The sequence below is a fragment of the Lynx canadensis genome, chromosome C2 (genome assembly GCF_007474595.2).
Source record: "Lynx canadensis isolate LIC74 chromosome C2, mLynCan4.pri.v2, whole genome shotgun sequence".
Classification (NCBI taxonomy): Eukaryota; Metazoa; Chordata; class Mammalia; order Carnivora; family Felidae; genus Lynx; species Lynx canadensis.
This window is the reverse complement of record NC_044311.2, coordinates 132,044,323-132,061,817: the sequence shown is the minus strand read 5'-3', so window position 1 is coordinate 132,061,817 and position 17,495 is coordinate 132,044,323. Positions and strand designations below refer to the sequence as shown.

The 17,495-nt window shown below is 35.0% G+C and overlaps 1 long non-coding RNA gene across 1 annotated transcript in view; it reads right to left on the bottom strand.

Annotated features, from left to right (window-relative positions):
* The window catches only part of LOC115523981, a 145,272-nt gene that overhangs the window by 126,985 nt on the left and 792 nt on the right, over positions 1-17,495 (bottom strand). The gene's annotated exons all lie outside the window — the stretch shown is intronic.

Sequence of the window (17,495 nt, the reverse complement as noted above, 5' to 3'; positions counted from 1 at the left end):
CAAAATTGTGAGTGCTGATGCCTCTATTTTGTTAAATCAAGTATTAAACACGGCACTATTTGTGTGGTCTGAAGACTATTGGAATTATACTTTGTTTGACTGAGGTGTTTGAAGATTCTGGAAACAAAGTGCCTAACCAGAAAGCCACAGTGTTGTGTTTTGTTTTGTTTTGTTTCCAAAAAGACTCCTTATTTATTTTGATGAATTAAGCTGAATAATATAAAAATAATCAATTCTCTATATCAGGGTTAATTGGTAATGACATCTGATAAGTCAAAGTCATTAATAAATGTGGATCCTAGTAACCCAGTATATGACCTAAGAATCTTCATCATTTTTCACTCTAAATTCAACTAAACCAATAAGTATACTTTCTTTCAGCCCACTATCATAAATTAATAAACACTTTAAAAATTCAAATTCTACCTAGATTAGAGAAATAGCAAGTCCACTTCAGAGAGCTACTTAAAAAAATGAAATAATTTAAGTATTACTGATTGATGCTGTATATATAGTTTTTATAATTGGGCTTACCACTGGTTTTTAAGAGGACTACCACAGTTTACTGATCACTAGTTGCAAATACTATGCTAAATAAGATATAAATATACATGCAAATGCAAATATAAATATACACCAAATGAGACAGGTGATATTAACAGATGGAAGAAAAAACTCTCGATTTATTTTCCAGTTTTTGGTTACAGCTTCAAGCATGAGCCAGTGGAACTGATTATCAAATCAGTTGTTCTATTTTTCCATCAATAATTAACTTGTAAACTGAGTGCATATTTTGATTATTATGTTCTTAATTTTTTCTTTGGGAAGAAACATGTGTTTGGCTGAATGGAAGGCAGATTATCAAAAATGAATCACATGCATCTCAAGAAAGCTACAAAATTAAATGGAGTTTAATAACCCCCATTTGGTGACAGTTACACAAAGTTACTTTGCATAATTTTTAAACTAAACTTAAATGTACACTCATATAGAACATAACCGTCATATCTAAATTATTTTAAATTATCTTAACTGCCTCAACTACGTATCATTTATATCTCTTAAAGCTATTTTTTAAAGACCCAGCAACCAGATACGATAAACATTACTGGGAAGTTCTAGATAGGTAGATCTGAGGTTATTTTGAAACACAAGATTTACAAAGGGTCTACTGTTTTGTAATTAAAGCTTGCCACAGTAGAACATTCTCTCAAAGTCTTTTGAAGTGCCAGCATTAGACTTTTCAGGCAAAACTGAATACTGAGAACAAGAAACAGAGAACTAAATACAATATTAAATAGACAGGGATCCCACATACATGTTAGGGCATATTTATCAAATGCTAAAACCGTAGGTAGGATTTCAGGTGTCAGAAATGAGAGAGAAAGGTTTTGTGGGGAAAGGGGTTGAAATATACCAGTTTTGCACCATTTTAGGGTATGTGAGGTGGAGCTGAGACATTTAGTGAGGAAAAAGGAAATTTTGACTGGACTGTTAAAGGAGATAGTTTCTGAACCATGAATTTGGAGTTAATTTAGTGGATAACTCGGAATTGTTGATATTCTCTGCACAATGTGGTCAGAATGTGCTATAGTTACAGGTAGCACTGAGGTAGCAGTGGGTTAAAGGCAAAAAGTGGAAGACAGGAAGACAGAAGACTCATAAAAATGGTGTTAAACATTTAAAAACTTTATCCACTAATTAGCATAAATGAAAGAAACCTAGTTTAAAATGATAAACTGCAAATTTTTATGCTTATCTAATTAGCCAACATTAAACATCGTAAGATTTCCCAATATTGGCAAGAAAGAGGTGAATTTGGAAGTCTTGCAAATTTCTCATGGTAATATGATTTGGTATTATCTTTCTGGAAAGAAATTTTGCAAAACATATCAAAAGTTCTACAATGTGGGATTATAGTAATTCCACTTCTAGAAATATATCCAGAGGAAAAATTAAAATACAGATATTCTATAAAATAGGAGTCAGATATATAGGTGAAATAAGATATTGAGCTCCTGAAAAATTTTTACATACCGAGAAATTTTATTTCATCAGAAAGTACTTATGGAATTAATATTAAAACAGTGATAAAAGCAGGTAAAATGTGTTTACTTTAAAAATTTTTTAATGTTTATTTGAGAGAGAGGGAAAGTGTGAGCAGGGGTGGAGCAGAGAGAGAGGGGGAGAGAGAGAAAGAATCCCAAGCAGGCTTCTTGCTGCCAGCACAGAGCCCGATGCAGGACTTGAACCCACAAACCATGAGATCGTGACCTGAGCTGAAACTACGAGTTGGACGCTTAACTGACTGAGCCACCCAGTCACCCCAAAATGTGTTTAGATATTAACTAAAAATACATATATTTCATTAAAACTAGACAGTACCTGAAAAAAATAGCATAAAAATGTGAATAATTGTGTTGTTTTTTTTTTCCTGGATGATGGGATTATCCATTTATTCACACACTAAGTAGTTATTGAGCATCTAGAACATACCTGTCATCATGTCGTATGCTTCTGGGAATACAAAAATAATTCAGTTTATAAAACATTAGGGAGTCAGATACTAAATAAGTGTAGTGCATTGCTCTGCTTGCTGTCTAATCACGGAGTGGGATTTACAGAGGAGAGTGTGGACATTCTTAAGGGGACACTGACCAGGCAGTACACTGAGGCAAGGATAGGGGTATGCAGGGTGGGGAAAGCATAGAGAAAGGAGGAAGAAGACTGAAGAAAAAAAGCCTATGCTGGAGAAGGTGGTGAGGCCATTGTTTGCAAGTTGTACAGGGAAGGATATCAGGGGGAAAAAATGAAGGATATATTGTAATTAAAATAATGGAAATCTCAAAGAAGTAAGGAGAAGCTCGTCATGAATCTGGGAAAAACTGAGTTACTTCAAGCTGATTGGAACGAAAGTGTCAAAGAAGAAAGATGTATATATAAGTTGATAAATGAGACAATAAACATCTCAAAAATGCTTCCTTCAAAAAAGTCAAGATCTGATTCATGTGGCTATAAGAGGAAAGGGCTAATTTTACAAAGAAAGCATTTCTTTTTCTTAATGCAATTTATTGTCAAAAGCGCTCTTACACATTTTTATCTCCTATTATGAACACATGAATTTCTTATTTTAAACCGAGGATGACAAAAACTTTCATATTCTAATGGATTATTGATGCTAAAAATACAAAATTTTTTTCTTGCTCATGAAATTCTAAGCTGGAAAAATATGTTAGTAGTTAAACTTAAGGAGTGATTTATTTTTGGATACTAAATTAAAGATAAATTCCATAAAATTGGACACAAGCTTCTTGCTAAAAGTAGATTGGAGCAATATTAAAATAAGCAAACACTTACTTTAATTATATATTTCATCAAGAAACTCATGTAAATACCAGCCTTGGATGACATACTTCAACATTCATTAAATAACCACACTGTCCCTCTTCTCTCCTACCCCGCGTTCCCAGTACTCCACTCTTCCCTCACCCCTACCAGTCTCTTCCCAATCCTCAAGGTCAGATTCCTGCAAACTTATGAGATCTTTAGAACCTAGGAAGGGAGTGTTTTTGGTTTTGTTTTGAATCTGCTCCTTTATAAGGTTTTTTTTTTTAAAGGTTCTCTTTTGAAAGCACTGCAAATTCTCTTGATATTTATTGAGCACACATAGGACAGAGCTGTATGTGACTGTTTGGTCAAGGAAATATTCTACCAAAGAAAGAAGTATGTGCAGGAAAGAGAATGAGAGGTCAGGATCAGAACTGATAAAGGTTCAACCCATCCAAAGTATTCATGAGAAATGACTAATCTTCAAATGATTGCAAATGATAATATATTGATTTTGTTTGTGATGCAAACTTCTAAAACATTCATTTTTATATGGAAATGACTATTATAAAAGACAGGCTTTATCTGTTTTGATTTGGACATGGCTCGATATAAATATATTTTTAAATGACAATTACAATAACATAACGAAAATAATGATATAAATTTTCTGACACCATAAATTAAACAAAATCCATTATCCAATTAAATAATTAAGTTTTAACTCTAGTTTTGATAAAAGTTTATTGACTCACTTGAATAATATCTTGATGATGACAAAATACAGTAAAATCTGAGTAATAATGAATCCTACAGATATCTCACTAATGTGTATAGGTCTAATTAAAAGTTGAATATAGCTTGGCTAAAATATTAACCTAAAATATATTTTATATGATTTAATAGTCACCTGAAACCTATTTAATTCTCAAAGAAAAAAATGTCTTCTCAAAATATGTTTCTTTCTGTGGTCATCTAACCTTTCTATAACTTTGCTTTACAGTGTTAGATAATGAAATCATTCTTCTTAATTATGTTAATCATATGAAGGTGACATTAGACAGAATAGGAGCTGAGAAATATGTTATTAATATCAATATTTAATTTATTTTTAATCCCACTTATTTTTATGTTATTGGCATTATTTCTGATGAGCTAATGCAGGAAAATATTACCATGGCTAAGTGACTTAGATCACTGAGAATTTCACACTTTGAGAAGGTTGTTCTTAAGTGAGTTGGGTGCCATAAAGTTATTAAAATACCAAAAAATCTGATAGGAAGAAGTAGGATCCTGAGTGCAGAATAAACTTTAATGATGTTTTTGTGCTCACACTTGAATAAGGTGGGTTTGAACATCTGTGAAGCAAAATATAAAGTGGACAGTTTAAAAAATAAAATTTGCAGAACCAGAACAAATACCAAGAGTTGGGTGCTCTTCTTTTTATTTGGAAAGATTTTTCCTAGACTTTAGATTCTTGTCTTTCGAAATATAAGGCATCTATTAAAGAAGTCACCCCACATTAATATTAAAAGACAATAAGATTATGGTCCACCATGGTTTCAAGTTCTGTTCACTTCTTACCATAAATATATTGCAAGACTACCCTATTTACATCAATGAATCAACTTGAACCTACATCTTTATACTGATCATACCCAAATCACTCTTTATGCTAGGTTTTTCTCTTAAGGGCCACATTTATTCATTCAATAGTCTACTTACATAACTAACTGATTGTTGCTCAAACAAACATATCAACCTCTCAACATGTTCATAATTGAACTCATCTTTCCCCCAACCTGTTTTTTGTATTCAATTAATGGCATTTTCATCTACCCAACCTTTCCTGTAAAACTTGGGAGTTATCCAAGTTAACACTACTCAGGTAGTGTTAACCTCCCACACATGAACGGTGAAGTCTTGTCAATTTGATAGCTAAAATATCTCCTGAATAACTTACACAACTATATCTTCTCTCATTTTTTTTCTTCATTGATCACTCTTCTTTCTTGACCCTTTTTACTTGATCAATTTACTTAGCTTTCACGTTTGCAAAAACTTCCAGAGACCATACTAAAATATACATTCATGCCCATTCTTAAATTTACTCATTTGTTCTCTCCTATCTTCAGAACTTAATTCAAAGTCATTTGCATTGCATTCAAAGCTCTTACAGTCTGGCACATGCTAACTTGTCTTGCTCCTCCCCTACCTAACTTTTGCATTCAAAAGACCATATTGTTATTCCTCAAGTGTGCTTTTGTTGCCATCAATATTTGTTTATGGTACCTGGTACTCCCTTTTCCATTTTGTCAGTCTGTCTAACTCTTCAAATCTTCCCCTATTGCCCGTTTCTCTGGGAAGCCATACTTGAGGTTTTTGGCTGTGATTAAGGTTGAAAGCCTATTCATGCTTTTAGATCTATGGTGCATCTCTCTGAGGACAGATGATCTCACTTATGCCTGTGAGTCTAGTATACAGTATATGACATGGGCAATACTCATTGGTGAAATCCACAAATGAATAAACACTCGAAAGATGAAAATAAATGATGGGAAAACTACCTGCGTGCTTTATAAATTTGGGTTGTTAAATATTTCTGAGTTTTAAAACACTCAACTTACATTCATACCTTTTAGATTCTATATATTTAAATTTCTTTTAATGTTTATTTATTTTTGAGAGAAAGCAGGGAGGGGCATAGAGAGAGGGAGACACATCCAAAGCAGGCTCCAGGCTCTGAGCTGTCAGCACAGAGCCCAATGCGGGGCTTGAACCCACAAACTGTGAGATCATGACCTGAGCTGAAGTCGGACGCTTAACCAACTAAGCCTCCCAGGCGCCCCTAGATTCTATATATTTTAGATAGTTAAGTGAATTTGACTACTAAAACTTAACATCTGTGCTCATCGGGTACAGAGGAAAAGGAGTTGCATCACATAAATTTTGTCTACCTTTTATGAAAGATAATCCAAAAAGGTAATTTGAGAAAATCATAATTTATTCATTCAGTACTTTACTTTCTGGCTTTTCCATTAACTGGGATGAAAAAAATTACTGAGTAGGTATTATGGTTGAAGTTTTAAGGACATAATGACAGCTATGCTGTTAATGTCTCCATTTAGTTGAAATCCTTAGGTTTTGGACTGTTATTTGGAAAAAACGGAGTTTGTGGTTAGGAAACTGAAGGATAAGTATTCTCTTCCAACTGACTATCCACTTTGAGTTTCACTGCAGGTGCTTGAGTTGGCTGGCGACCTAAGCCTTCATGACAATGATTCGAATATATGGAGAGTTCAATAATCTATTTGGTTTCTTTGGACATTTGAAATCAGAAGATTTAAAAGACTGGCAAGACTCAGTCACTGAGGTTTGTTGTGAAAGGAATAAGAGGTGACAGAACTATCACATGATGACAATGAGGTAAATACTGGTTAAAGTTTTCCCTTTGCTCAGTATATTACTCTCTAAACACAGAAGCCTATAATGCTCCTGCTCTGAATTTTAAAGTATATTTTAAGTGTTTTCTCTGAAACTACCAAAACAGGAAGTGAATTTTCCTTTCTAATAATAGTGGAACATGAAAATATACCCACAAGCAAGGCAAAGCAGAAAACTAAGGCAATTATAAGGGTAAATTAGGCACAAAGGTTGTTTCTGCCTCAATAATCCAGGTAATTGAAACTGAAACACGTTCAGGCATGTAACTGGCACAGTTTCCCTCTTTGCTTTGGTAGTAGAGACACATGACATTTTCACAAGTCTGGAACCAGTTTTAAGCTACAGCATTTTTCTCTGTGGTACATTTTCAAATATGGAATGAATCACTAGAGATTCAAATGATACATTCAAGCAATAAGTTAATTTGACAGCAATAAATCAATGAGAAAACAAAGCTTTCACATGATTCTGTGTAGACAGAATTGACATATAGAACCCTTGCTATATAGGCATACCTGTAATACATAAACATAAATACTAAAATATATATATATATATATATATATATATATATATATATATATATACTCTTCTCCAGTTTTGACCTCTCTTCCTCAATGGGCACCTCAAATTTAATGTCTAAAATTGGATTCCTTTTTATGTCTCTCCCCTGCTTTCCAAATACTTACTTGTCCTCTGATTTACATTAGCTCAATTTAGGATATCCCCTAAATTGGATTCCATCCAGGAATCCAAGTCATAAATAAGGGGAACCTTCCAAGCTTTCATTCTTTTTCTTCACACTGTGATTGAGTCCTCCCCCTTCCACTATCCATTAACTGACAGGTTCCACTGATTCTGCTTCTCAAGGGATTCCTGAATCTGTGCGCAAATGCCCTTCCCCTATTCTCCATCCCTTCCTTTATTGCTCTATGTTATGTCTTTGTCTTTTCTTGCCAAGATGAGTAAAATGGACTCCTAATTATTATCACTGTGTCTGTCCTTCTCCCCTGTACTTAGTCATCTATAATTATACTACAATACAATCTCACAACGTCTTGCTCCTATTACCCATAGATAAAGCCTGGGGTCCTAGTATTGCAGAGATATGTCTCCATCACCTGTCTGCATTCTCCATATACACCTGTCTGTCATACAATTTTTATTCCACTGCAAAAGACTACAGATCTTCCCTTTCCCCCTACTCAGCATTGCTATTTTATGCTTTCATAACTTTGCCTAATTCTTCTTCCTAGAGTTGTGTTTACCTCTGGTTGGCCAGCTAATTTTAATGAATGAAATTGTTCATTCATTCAACAAATATTTATTAAGCACCAACAGTGTACCAGCTACTGGATTAAATGCTGAGTATCAGATTGTGCTCCTTCCCCATTCTGCCTTTCTAATCTAGTTTAATTTTCATCAAGACCTTTCATTGGCCTCATCTCCTCCAAGACACCTGAGAGGCTGATTTATCACCCAGGCCTGTAGGTCTTCTATACCTACAGATATCCCAATGAATGTCCCAATCACTACACTGAAAACATGTTTGCTTATCACTGTGGTCATTGCAGGGCAAGCTCCTGTGTCTTATTCTTCTTTTCATTTCCTGATTTATGTCTGGTCCATGACTATTGCTTAATAAATATGTTTTAAACTGAGTTGAATGTTACTGAAATCGAAGACTGCCAATGTAAATGAAACTTAATGCAATCACATATTTCCTTCCTTTCAGGTCCCTCCCACCATCATTATTTTTTATCCTCGTGCTATTCTATCTCACATCAATTTTTCTCTTTTCTATATACATCTCACTATTCTTTATTTAAATATTTGGAAAACTGTGCCTAGGCTTTGTCATCTAGCAGTGGCATTAGCATTGGCCATTTTTTTTTTTTTTTGGTCAGAGGAGCTTATTTGTGTTTTGCCAGCAATGGGAATTCTAGGTTTCAGGTGGCTGAGAGAGAAAATGAGTTCATAAAGGAGAGGAAGAACAAGAAAATGTTCTATAGAGGGGAATACTACTGGACCCAATGCTCAGGATGCAATGAAATCAGATGTGGGAGGAGTTGCTATCACCCAGTATTGGAATCATGAGCTATCAGTGTCTGTTAAGGCTCTGACTTTTGATACCCACTCAACACAAACAAGCACACATACAAGTGCACACCCGCACAAAGGCACACACATGTACTCACAATACATATGCATACTTTTCCACTTTATTATTCTTGAATTGCCCATTTCTCACTTTTTTATAAAGTAGAAAGATCCTACTCATTCTTCAGGTCCCAGGTCAAGCTCACATTTATTCCACTCTACTCTGATGGGAATGACCAAAAACTGGGGTAAATGACTACATTTTAAATGTCTAGCTCCTCGCGGATCAAAGATTATGGCAAATACAATGTAAATTTGTTACTAGCTAAATTGAATTAAAGTCTCAGATAAAATATATCTAATATATAACTTTAGAATTATTAGATTCAGCAGAAATAGAATTACTTTGTCAAAATGCTAAAAATGATTTCTAAGTGTTTACTGCCAACTGCTCTACTGTGTTACCATGAACCAGAAATAGCATGTAAACTGGAAACAGTCCACAAACCATGCTCTGAGAAACACTGCTATAATGAAATCAGTATTAACTTACATAGTGGCCAAACGTATGCACACTCACTAAATAAACTAAAGAACACACTTCTACACTGCTACGAGGAAGACACCAGAGTTTGTTGTTGTTGTTGCTGTTTTCCTATTTTGGACCTATTTTCTATTTTCCTCTTTAAAGTTTTGAATTATTTACTATTAGCATTAGCCAAGTGATTCAGAGTCAGTTTCCCAGTATAGGTGTTTATTCCTCAACTAGCATTTATTGAGCACAGCTTATACCAGACGCTGTTTTACATACAAGGATCCAAATTTATATAAGCTATGGTCCCTGCATCAGAGAAACCCAAATTAAAGGTCTACAAAACAACTGGAATGTAATCTTCAAAAAATATCAGGGTCAAGGGAAGTCTGTGGAACTTTTCCACACTTACAGAGACTATTAAAACATGATTACTGAAGGAGGTGTATCATTTGGAAACAAATTCTTACATTCTAAATGATAGCAGTTGGAATTTATCTGGACACCTTATAAAACTTGAGTGGAATCTGAGGATTAGATGGTAGTAATATCAAGGTTAATTTTTTGATGTGTCAGTCAGCTCAGGCTACTACAACAAAATATCATACACTGGGTGGGTTAAGCAACAGGAATTTATTCCTCACAGAGGAAAGATTTGGGGATAACTGAGTTCATAACACCTGAGGTTGATGACTTTATTGTCCTTATGTGGAAAATGTCTTTGTTTGTGAGGAGACAATAGCTGGCAATGTACTTTCAAATGGTTTTCTGTGTTGTACTTTTAAATTTTATATAAGCTTATGATTGTTTTCAAAAAAAAGTTTTAACGATATTGTTTCTTGTCTCAAGATTCTTCATTCTATTTGGAAAGAGAGATATGTGAGCAACTGCAATTAAATACCACTAAGTGCAGTGAACTGTGTCATAGCATAACAAAGTGTTGAAATAGAAGAGGGAGGGGTGAGTGTGCCCAGAAGGAAAGCAGGACAGATCTCAAAAAGGGAGTAAATCTTAAATAGGTCAGATTGGAAAACAAACCAGGATCAATTGGATCCATGTTTACTAAGTAATTATGTGACAGGATTTGCAAGTTTAATTTTTATTTTTGCCATGAATTTGACTTCCTTTCGGTCTATCATCTTTATTCATCATTTCCTTTTTTAAAAATGTTTATTTGTTTTGAGGCAGAGAGAGAGGGAGTGGGAGAGAAGGAGAGAGAGAACACCAAGCAGGCTCTGCACTGTTAGTGCACAGCTTGCCACGGGGCTTGATCTCATGACTGTGAGATCATGACCTCAGCCAAAATCAAGAGGCAGATGCTAAACCGACTGGGCCAGGCAGGTGCCTCAATTCATCATTTCCTTTTAAGGTTCATGAGACAAAAGATTTGCAGAAATCTTGAGAAAGAGAGAGTGGCGTAAGGTAAGTTGGGGGTCAGATAAAAGTGTCTAAAAATGATGTTTCTTAGCCATCACCTTTTAGCATATCATGAAACATTTTATCCTTCTTAGCTTACTTGGTTCACCCTTGCTCTCCCCCTTCTGGCTTCTGGAATCCAGAGATAGATTGAAAAGGCTTATCTGGTAGGTTTCCATACTTAACACTGTGACTATACCCCTCCTTAAAATATTATATGAAATTTCTAATGGACAAGGGGAAAGAAGACTAGAGTGTTCTCTATCTATTTCTTATAGAAGTCTATGACTCATTTAGTTTTTTTTATGGTAGATTTTCTTTTTGAAAATATTTATTTTGAGAGAAAGAGAGAGAGCAGGGGAAGGGTAGAGAGAGAATCCCAAGCAGGGTCCGCACCATCAGCAGAGCCCAATGCGGGCCTGATCTCATGAACTATGAGATCATGACCTGAACCGAGATCAAGAGTCAGATGCTTAACCGAATGAACCACACAGGTGCCCCTATGATTCATTTATTGATCAGTCAAAAATTTCACTTTATCCATTCAAAGTCAGAAAATTGCCTACCTAAGGCATATCTTAACTCCTTAAATGGTTTCATTTTCAATGTAAAAAATTTAATCTAACACTCAAAAACTTTGAGATTTTACACAAAATTCCAGTATCCAACTCTCTATACCTCCAGAAATTATGGCCACTAGAACATACAATGAAATAGAAAATTTGACTGGAATGAGTAGAAATAGCTCTTGTATGCTGAGCATATGATCACTTGTTCCCCAGTTCACACCACTTCCTATTGAGTGATAACTGGTTTGTTACATTCACTTTTATTGTATGTGTGAGTCCTGAGGTACTTGCATATCCAATCCTGGCCTAATATATAACAATTCCTGGGAGCACTTTGAGAATAAAGAGAGCAGAAGTATGAATTTGGAATACTACTTTCAAGCTCCAAATTTAAAAAGGTCAGCAATGAGCTCAAAAAAAATTTTTTTTTAAGAAGACTGACCAGGATTCTTTCCTCCTTCCCAACCTGCCCCGTAAAAAAGCATGTGAAATCAAAGTCGGGGCTAGTAGTTGGAGTAGGAGAAAAACTATTATGCACTCAGCATTATAATCAGTTTCAAAAGAGACTTTTACACCCACTAATTTTTAATTTTTCTGTAATGGAAATTGTTCTTGGTAAATCTGTTCAAATATTTGAAATTTACAATTCCACTGAATTCAGACTAATGTGGAATCAGAGGATTCCTTCAAGCATAATTCCAACTATGAATAGCCCTACTTGTGCTGGTTGAGACTATGGTAAAGATCCATTTTAATGGCATGACTAGCAACTTACATTATACAAAGTACTAAAAAGATACTTCCTTTCTTCTAACAGAATTCACATAAAGAATTCTTTCACTTATTACTTCAATTTTGCAAATAATCATCCATATTAGTAATCCATAGAGTCAACTCTATGACTGCATTATTATTACAATAATAATGTTTTACCTATGTATAATGCTTTAAAGCTAGCAAACTCTTTTTAGGCCTGTATGAGGTAATGTGTAAATTCACCATACAAATATTTTTTTTCATACGTTCATAAATATTTTTCTGCAATATTTGACCTGTATTTGTGCTTTTGAGCATGAACATCACAAAAAATCATTAAAATTTGATTTAAGGTAATTTTCATTATATATCAAAAACCATGCGTTTTTATATTATTTGATCTCATTCATCAAAAGCACTGATTATTATTAATGCCAGAGATAATAAAAAGGCAGATAGGGGCACCTTATAAAATTTTGGTTAAGATTAAACATTTTTGCCTAATTCCTCCCCTTTCTCATACTTCAATCCAATTTAACTGAAAGACCATTGGTTCAGCATCTACAGGTTCAAAGATCAATAGCACACAGTCATTATGGGTTAGCAGGCGAGTAGGAAAAAAAGACACAACCAAGGGTACCTGGGTGGCTCAGTCGGTTAAGCTTCTGACTTCGGCTCAGGTCATGATCTTGCGGTTTGTGTGTTTGAGCCCTGTGCTAGGCTCTGTGCTGACAGCTCAGAGCTTGGAGCCTGCTTCCGATTATGTGTCTCCCTCTCTCTCTGCCTCTCCCCCGCTCATGCTCTGTCTCTCTCTGTCTTTCAATAATAAATAAACGTTAAAAAATTTTTAAAAAAAGACACAACCAAGATGAACTTTTATATCTGACATAATGTGATGAGATGTATTTTTCACTAAAGTGTTATGGAGATGTAAGACAACAGGAGAGAGTGAGGATGTGGGGGAGAGTCTCTTGAATGCACACAGAAGGAGATGTGGGGTGAACCTTGAAAAAAATCAGTACAACTTTGGTTTTACACACCTACAAGATAGATGCATGAATATTGCTATTATTAGTCTTTCTCTATCCTGACCTTTTATGTGCACTTACCAAATAATGTTTTGTATCCTTCTTTACTGTAACACTTTTTCTTCATTCCTTAATTTCCTGATTCAAAGTACAAATGGGAATAATTCTTTTGTATGCCTGTCAAAAGCATTATTAAGAAAGGCTATCTCTATTTTAAAGTTCTACTTCAAAAAAAAGGTTAAATAATATACCTAGGAATAAACCTAACCAAAGAGGTAAAAGACCTGTACTCCAAAAGCTATAAAACACTGATGAAAGAAACTGAAGACAACACAAAGAAACAAAAAGACATTCCTTGCTCTTGGATAGGAAGAACAAATATTGCTAAAATATGTACACTACCCAAAGGAATCTACACATTTAATGCAATCCTTATCAAAATACCAAAAGCATTTTTCACAGGACTGGAAGGAACAATCCTAAAATTTGTATGGAACCACAAAAGACCCTAAATAGCCAAAGCAACCTTGAAAAAGAAAACCAAAGCTGGAGACATCACAATTGAGGCTTCAAGTTATATTACAAAGCTGTAGTGATCAAAACAGTATGGTACTGGCACAAAAAAAGACACAGAGACCAATATACCAGAATAGAAAACCCAGAAATGAACCCACAACTATATGGTCAATTATTCTTTGACACAGCAGGAAATAATATGTAATGGAAAAAAGACAATCTCTTCAACAAATGATGTTGGGAAAATTGGACATCAACACGCAAAAGAATGATACTTGGGCGCCTGAGTGCTCAGTTGGTTAAGTATCTGACTCTCAATTTTGGTTCAGGTCATGATTTCATGGTCATGATATTGAGCCCCATGTGGGGCTCTGCACTGGGCATGAGCCTATTAAGATTCTTTCCCTCCTTCTCCCCCCTTGCTCCTCTCCCCTCCTCACCTGTGTCCACTATTTCTCAAAAAACAATAAAAAATCAAAAATAAAGAATGAAACTGGACCACTTTTTTATACCATACACAAAAGTAAATTCAAAATGGATGAAAGACATAAATGTGAGGCAGGAAACTACTGAAATCCTAGAGGAGAACACAGGCAGAAACCTCTGTAACATCACTTGTAGCAACTTTTTACTAGACATGTCTCTGGAGGCAAGGGAAACAAAAACAAAAATGAACTACTGGGACTTCATCCAGACGAAAAGCTTCTGCATAGCTAAGGAAACAGTAAAAAATACTAAATGGAAACCTACAGAATGGAAGAAGATATTTGCAAATGACATATCTGATAAAGGGTTAGTATCCAGAATATATAAAAACTTACCAAACTCAACACCCCAAAACAAATAATCCAGTGAAGAAATGGGCAAAAGACATGAACAGACACTTTTCCAAAGAAGACATCCAGATGGCTAACAGAGACATGAAAAGATGCTCAGCATCACTCATCAGGGAAATACAAATCAAAACCACAACGAGATATCACCTCATACCCATCAGAATGGCTAAATCAACAACACAAGAAACAACAGGTGTGGTGAGGATGTGGAGAAAGGGGAACTCTCAAGATATAGAGGCACCCCAAGTGCCCATTAACTAATGAATGGATAAAGAACATGATGTGTATATATACACAATGGAATATTATTCAGCCATAAAAAAGAATGAACTCTTGCCATTACCAATGACATGAATGGAGTTAGAGAGTAGAATGCTAAGTAAAATAAGTCAGTCAGAGAGGACACATACCACATTTTCCATATATGTGGAATTTAAGAAACAAAACACATGAGCAAAGGGGGAAAAAGAGAGAGAGAGACAAACCAAGAAACAGAATGTTAACTATAGAGAGTAAACTGGCGGTTATCAGAGGGGAGGTAGGTGGGTAGGTGGGTGAAACAGGTGATGGGGATTAAGGAGTGCACTTGTTGTGATAAACACCGGGTATTAAAATTAAAACTTAAAAAACCACAAAAGGTTAGAGGATATATTACATAAATCATGGCAAATGGGAAAAAGTTGTCTAACATGCAGCCATTAAAAAGGATGAAATGGATAACATATAGTGACTTAGAAAGATGTTCACCATGAAAAAGCAAAAAACAGAATCACGTATATGGTATGAAAATAAGGTAGAGAATCTGAATACACTCCATTTTAGAAAGGATCCATCTCTGCTGTTTTTATGCTAAATTTTTACTCATGCTCCATATTTTGCTTCTGAGTAAGCTAAGTAAGCTCTGTTCCCACTTCAAGGGGGAAGCAAGAAAGTTAATCCTTCTCTGAGTTTTGTCTTAGGCCCCAAACACCTTTTAACACCTAAGAAAAGCCAGATCCCAAACACATTCCAGGACATTAGCTTCAAACAAACCTCGGCTGATGTTGGTATTAATACCACTCCTTCTGCGATTTATGGAGTAACACCTATTGTTCACCAGACACTTGCCTTTGATTGGACCTTACCCTGGATTCCTAGAGGAACACGTACCCTAGACCCTTTTCTAGCATAAACCCCTTGCCCCAAAAAATGATGAGACTCATTCTGCTTTCCTGAGTATCCTGGATATTCCATCTGCTATTCTCTACCTGTCACTTACACTATTGAATAAACTCTGTTTCCACTTTCTCTGCCTCATGTTTGATTTCTATCCTGTGTGAAGCCAAGGACCCTATTGGCTGGTTCTGTGGGACCCTTCTCTGGGTCTTTGGACCCAGTCTGTCTGCATAAAAAGCATTATGTAGGGCACCTGGCTTAGTCAGTTAAGCGTCCGACTTTGGCTCAGGTCATGATCTTGTGGTTTGTGAGTTCAAGTCCCGCATGTGGTCTCTGCACTTGATTTTCTCTCTCTCCCAATCTCTCTCTCTGCCCCTCCTCCATTTACATTCTCTCTCTCTCTCTCTCTCTCTCAAAATAAGTAAATAAACTTGAAAAAAAAGCATTATGTGCACATATTGATATTGATGTCTATATGTGTGTGTGTGTATACATATATGCACACACACCCACATATATATTATATATATATATATATATATATATATATATATATATATATAATGTTAATCTATATAAAGAAAGGATTTGGTGGATATAATGTTCCAGCAAAACTTTTAGTACTAGCTAATACTGAAGGAAATAAATAATTTTCTGTTTAGTATAATTCTGTATTTTTTTATTTTAAATAATTCAAATAAAAATATTTCCATTGAAAGAAGAAAAGTACACACCATCTGTTTTCCCCATTCTATAAACTAGAAAAATTGCTATTACTTTTAATCTCAGTAATTTAATTCAATAATTACCATGAATGAATAATTTGATTCAAGATAAACTATAGAAACTGTTAAAAATTATAAATTATATGAAAATAGAAATTCAAATTATTCAACAATCAAATTCCAGTGAAGAATGATAATTTTAAAAATTATTTTTATATTAAGGCAGGATTTTAATTTTATTAGGATTAAACCCAAAATAGTTTTTCATCAGTAAGGTTCACAATTTTCTGTCAATATGCGAAAACACTGGCAATAATTTCTTAAAGATGAAAAACAACTGTAGCAAATTCATGAAGCTGCTTTATCACTTTTCAATGCTTTAGTGGCTGGAAATAAATCTTTTTCTTTGAAAGTATAGTTGACAACATATAAAAATTAAATACAGTCATAAAACCTCAATGATTTATGAGAAAATGATACAATGCTCCATCACAAAGGCTGAATAAGGAATATAACAGCTGGAAAAATGAAGAATTTCTTTAGCTTCCGCCACTACAATATATCTCGGTTGGTCTCACCCAGAGCTACACAAGATATTCTTTCCCATCAGTGAGGCTTGCTGCTTGTTCTTCCCTCAATCAAACCACCAAAAATAACATGCTCTTCCCATATGGGATTAGAGTCATCACACATTTATTTTACATTCCTTGTTCTACTGCATCCTCATTTCAGTTCAACAAGTGGTCAAGAAAGATATTACATGCAATTTGCAGATGAGGAAACTTAGTATTCTAGAGGCACCATGCTTTGCCAGCCACAAATCGCATGGGCAGTGAGCAAACTATTGTGTACAAACACACAGCCAACACAAGAGATCATGAACAAAGGTATAGATCCGTGCAACCTGCTGTACCGTCTTCAGGAGAACTTTCTGACTCCTGGCCCACTGGTGGTTATGTTATTGTTGTTTTGATTTTAGTCTTATGTCTTTAATTTGCACTGTTCTGTCTCTTTTAAGCATTGAGCAATTTGTCTTGAATTTAGCAAAAAGGTACTGGAATGTGGGAGTGGGGGTTGACCTACATCTGAAC